Source organism: Natator depressus, chromosome 2 (genome assembly GCF_965152275.1).
Source record: "Natator depressus isolate rNatDep1 chromosome 2, rNatDep2.hap1, whole genome shotgun sequence".
NCBI classification, from domain to species: domain Eukaryota; kingdom Metazoa; phylum Chordata; order Testudines; family Cheloniidae; genus Natator; species Natator depressus.
In genome coordinates, this window is record NC_134235.1 from 118,142,891 (window position 1) to 118,148,890 (window position 6,000).

Consider the following 6,000-nt stretch of genomic DNA (forward strand, 5'->3'; position numbering starts at 1 on the left):
GATTGAATGTATGTTGTCATAATAATTGTCATTTTCCATTTAAGTTCTATGATTCTACTGTTCTGTTCCTCATTTACTTCACCACAATGTAACTATAATTTCTCTCTCATTCCCATCCCCATTCCATTTTGGAATTTCAGCTTAAATCAATTAATAGTATTTATAATACTTGTCACCCAAGGATCTCAAATATTAATAAATTCTCTCATGAGGTCTTGTCAAGTAGGGAAATAGCTCTATTTCAATCAAGTAAATCCATTTATTTACATCTGAATATTGGTGACATTATTACAGAATTTTTGGCAGCCTTCACTGTTAGGGGGCTTATTCCTTCACCCACTTACTTCCCTGGTTCTTCTCTCATGAACAGAGAGCAACAATACCCGAAGTCCAAAGGTGCAAACAATTCGATGTTTATTGGGGTGAACTTCCAGCAAGCATGATTCCAGTTTCCTTCCTTAGTATCCCCCTTCCCAGCTCTGACACCACAGAGCCTTACACCTGTGTCCCTGTTCCCATTCCTGCCCTTAGCCAAACATGATTCCAATTTCCCCACCCCCATTCCCTGTTTCCATCCCCCCTCCACCTACCCACCCACTCCCTGATTGAGTGCAGACTATATAGTAAAACTTGAGTTCTACTTAGCTATACCTTAACCAATCATTTTCCTGAAATTTAACTAACCAATCCTAACATATTGTAACATGATTATGTAACCAATTATATCCCACCACCTTAATTAGTTTACACCCAGCAAAATTAATTATGCAGCAGACAGGAACAATCACAGAACCAGACAGAGATTATACAGACAAACAATAGCAAAGTGGGAACTATAATGACAAAACAATACAGAAGTGAGGATTTCACATCCCAGCTATTGATAAGTGAGTTCTTGCCAGACAGGATGCTATCAAACTAAGTTTCCTTTTACATCTTCTAGGCACTTCCCTTTCTCTGGAGGTGATAGGCATTATCAGGACAGGATTGTATTTCTAACAGCCCAATAGCACCTTATTTCAATGTGACTAGTTTGGAATGTGAGGAGGTGACCGGTCACTTCCCAGTTTATGGCTGCCTCTGTTGCTTAGCCAAAGGCCTTAGCCTAAGAACAGGGCCTCAGACTGTCACAGTAAGAGAAGGATCTTACATTGGCAAACAGTGATTTTTATTCTTTCTTTTATACCTCTAACTAGCCAAGTGATAAGAATACACCTAAATTCTTAGAGTATAGGCCTTTACAGACAGGCCTGAATATCTATATCCTAACATTCACAATCTACCACTAACTTTGAGGACTCAGTAACTGACCTTCCAGTGATCTTCTCCCCAGTCATCCTCTCTACGATGATCCTCCACCATTCCCTCCATACTAATTAAACTGTCTCAAGGTTATTTCTATGTCCACAATTAATGAGAGCAGAAATACCTAAGTTTGCATCCGTTGACTTCCAACATCAGGATCTGGTTCTCTCCAACAGTATTTCCAACATAAGCATTCATCTTTTTTTTCTGTCCAAGAGATATGCATGAGTCTCTGCCAGTCCCACATTTGAAAAAGCTTCAATTTTCCTCATGTCAGCAGCATTAGTTTTCCAGGATTCACATCCATAAATTGTTATGGAAAAATAGGCTTTTCACCAGTCACACCTTCATACACTGAGATACCATGGTTTTTTTCACACTTTAAGGGAGGCCACAACTGTGCAAGTCATCCCTAATCTTCTGATTTCTTTGGAACAGCCTTCTTGGTTGACTATATATGATCCCACGTAATTAACTTCATCTACTGCCTTTCCAGATTGCATCCAGTTTGTGTGTCAATATACATGCATTTTGTTTTCGTCACATGCAGGAATAGTCCACAATCCTCAACAACTCTTTGTTTATATCTGTTGCATTGCATTGGTGTTTGCAGGAAAGAGCTTCATGTCATCAGCATATCTGAGGTCAGTTAAAAGTCCACCAATGGAAATCCCATCTCCTTCCACTTCATCAAAGCCTTCCAAGGCTTCTCTCATAATAAATTCTGTGTATGTTAAAAAGGCTTGGGAACAAAATGTACCCTTGTCTCACACCCTGCCCAGTGGAAATCCATTCACTGACATCTGTTGTTTGCACCATGATCTCTTGTTGATCATAGAGATTTGCGAGTTCAATGAGATGCTTTGGAATTCCCATGTCTACCAGTATCCTCCAAAGACAGTCATGTCAGATAGTATCAAACAGTTTTGAGTAGTCAATGAAGCTTATAATTGTCAAGCTACCTAGAGTGGTTCATGATAGAGAATGCCAACCTCAGGGCAGGCTTAAACAGGGCACAGACCCCAGACTGGTTGTGTGTTCTATACTTTGTTGGTGAAATCTAACTCCTCAAGCACTATGACAGGTTTAATATGGAGTTACAGACAGTCCCCTGAGGTAATCGGTCAATCTTGCCACCTAGGCAAACTTGCCTTTGCAATAGATGTTTCCCTACACCAAATTAATCATCATTACTCAGGTTACTCCCAATCCCAAAGTACCAGTCAGTCTCTTACCCCAAGTCAATTGTACCTTAGATCTCTCACCAGACAACACTTGTAGGCAATATTATAATAAACTAAAGATTTATTAATTAAAGGAAATGAGAGGGTTCTTTATAAGGTTAAAGCAGGTAAACATATGCACACAAATGAGTTACAGTCTTAGGTTTAAAAAAATAATAGAAATTGCTGTGATGTGCAAGCCTTCTATGTCCTTTAGAGCTAACCCAAGCTCAGGAGTTTAGGGATCCCTTGTCTATGCCTAGAAATATTGCCCTCTCCAAATTCCAAACAGCACAGTGATGCAGTTCCTTCTGGTCAAAGATTTTTATTCCCTTCCCCCGGCATTCAAAGTGATGGAACAAGTATTGGTGCCGGTCTCCTGTTCATGGGTATGAGGAAGGCAATCAAAGTCTTTGTCCTTGATGTTTCACAATGGCTCATTTGATTTCTAAAGGTCTTCCTGTGGGCAGGACCAGCACTTTATAGTAATTAGTGCTTCTTTCCTGTTTGTGCGTTACACATTTACAGAGATTTGCAATGCAAAGACTCAATATAAACTTTATACCATGGGCTACAAATGTTATAAGTGAGATCAATATATGCAGCAGCCTACAAGCATTTCATCAAGTCTAAATGCTAAACATATATTTATCAACTTAACATCTATTTTAACAATGTTAACACACAGGGGAACCAAACTGGTTTCCAGCTATGCATTTGCCAGTGTTCAATGAGGCCTACGGGCATTCGTATGAGCTGGAACCTGGTCTGATAGCATCACAATGATCAATGGTTAACTGTACTCTCTGGGATTTTCAGTGATGTGACAGATGTTCGCAATTTGGTCACACATGCCTTGGACTTCTCTGAAACCAGCTTGCTGTGGTAGTGATTGCTTCTATCTCATGTTTCATGCTATCCTAGGTTCCGTAGAGCAGAACTTTGCTCACATGAGGTATAAGGGAGATGGTACAATAGTTACTACACTGCGTTAGGTCTCCCTTCTTTGGTAAGGAAAGAAAAATTCCCTTCATCCAGTCTTCTGGCTAATTTCTAGTCATCAATACATCATTACAAATTTTTGACGCAAGATCAGTACCATATTTGCCATTTGCTATTAACATTTACAGGCAAGTTATCTATCCTTCTGCTTTTCCAGGCTTCATTTTCATAATAGTATGCACCACTTCCTCTCACAGAATTGATGACTCCAGCTCTGTACTTTCTTTCCTGTGATCATGTATTACAAGTGGCTTTGATGAGGCATACAGATTAGCATAGTAATCTCTCCACCCATGTTTAATATTAATCACCCTCAGTGAGGGGTCCACCATCATGATCTTTTATTATGTTTGATCACAGGGAAAACCTTTTGGTAAGTCTGACCACTGTGAACATACCTTTTGTATTATTGTCTTCACAATGCTGGAGTTCCATACATTTTGCCCTTATATAGTCACTCCTCTGGTCTAGTCTGCTTTTGAATCAGTCTGTTCAGTTCCTTATATTCTCCATCTCCAAGCTAATCTCTTTCACTCAGTGTCATTTTTGTGCCAGCTCAAACACTTTCTCAGTTAACCATGGTGTGGTCCGACACTGACTTTTTGAAATGTGCACTTTGGCAGTTTTAAGCATAATAGTTTTTCTGTTATTCCAAAGTTCGTTGGGGTTATTCTCTTTCACTTGTGCCAATGCCTCAAACCCATTCTGGACAAAATGTATTTAATTTTTTGTTGATTCTGGACAAGTCCAAATGCAGTGGATCTGTCAAACATCTTTTTCAGTTTTAATTTTATGGCTAATGGACAAAGACTGAGTGCAGACTGTGTGTCAGACCATCAACTGTTAGTCTTAAACAGAAAATTTCATCATGAGTCTCATAACAAGCTGTGCATGTTTTTAAGCCCCAGTTGGTAGAATCAAGAAATGGCAGGAGAACTGCAGTTGTTTGTGTTTAAATTTCTAGCCCTCATGGCTGTGCAAAAAGGTTTAACTCACAACCTAAAGGTTCAGAAACCAAAAGGCAAATAAAAATAACCCCAAATAAAAATTGTGATTTTTAATCCAGACTTGTAATTTTTGAATGCTGGTGGTAGGCAACACTGATTATAATTATTGAAATGTGAACCAGAGATTAAGTGACTTGGCACACACACAACCAGTCTGTGACACAGCCCTCCACCCCTCTGCAAAAAAAATCCCAATCTATAATTAGATCTTTAGCCTTTGTCCAGTTAGTAGGGATGTATTAGGGTTTTACAGGTTATAACCCCAACGTCTTGAATGCGACCCAGAAACTTACTGGAGCCAGTTCAACTCAGTGGTTTGAGCATTGGCCTGCTAAACTCAGGGTTGTGAGTTCAATGCTTGAGGGAGCCATTTAGGGATCTGGGGCAAAAATTGGGGATTGGTCCTGCTTTGAGCAGGGGGTTGGACTAGATGACCTCCTGAGGTCCCTTCCAACCCTGATATTCTATGAAACCCCAGGGCGTTGGCATAATGTGATCCAAACATGCAATCCACTTCTTAATTTCAATTTCTGTATGGTCCTGAAGTGTAACCCCACACATAGCACATTACACAAAAAATATAAATCTTAATGGATAATTTTGGCAAGGTCCTCATTGAAAAGAAGTCACTCTTTTCTCCAGGTGCAGACAGAAGAAACAAAAACAAAAAAGAAAGAAAAAGGGCTTTGCCACAGCCATTGACAGGCATCTAGGAGTAGCCCAGGATCAGTACACCATGCAAGGCATGCACATGTTCTTACAAATGGTTTAGAGCAGTGGTTCTCAACCTTTCCAGACTACTGCACCCTTGAAGCCCAAGCCCCACCTCCCAGGGCTGAAGCATGTAACTTAGCTTCACAGGGCCCCTGTTGCAGGGGGCTCCAGGCAGTTGCTCTGCTTGCCACCCTCTAATATCAGCCCTGCACTTACAACCCCCTTAAATCCACACCATGACCCCCTGAGGGGTTGCAACCCCCAGTTTGAGAAACACTCATCTAGATGAGCTGACATCCCCCCCCCCGGGGGAAGACCTCTGTGTACCCCCAGGAGTACACAGACCCCTGGTTGAGAACCACTGGTTTAGAGGCATCCGTGAAAGAGTGGGTACTGTAATAAACCATTTCCCCAGCATGGTATTGGGGCATTTTGGTGGCACCCCCAGCAACAAAACAAAAATACACATACGATCCTGCCTACTTCTGGTCAATAGTGATTCTGTGATACTTTACCACTGTAAGGTTTTGTCTGAATTAGAATTTAAAGTACTTTTGACAGTGCTTGTTAAGCATGTGGGTCTCCCACTGACCCAGACAACTGGATAGTTGACAGGGGAAGAACTATTATTACTGTTGAGTGTTATGTTGAATATGCAGTATACTCATAGGCGGTGGTTAGAATCCCATAATATGTTAAGGGGCAGATCTGCAAGAGTACCTAATGAATTTAAGAGCCCACTGCCTTTC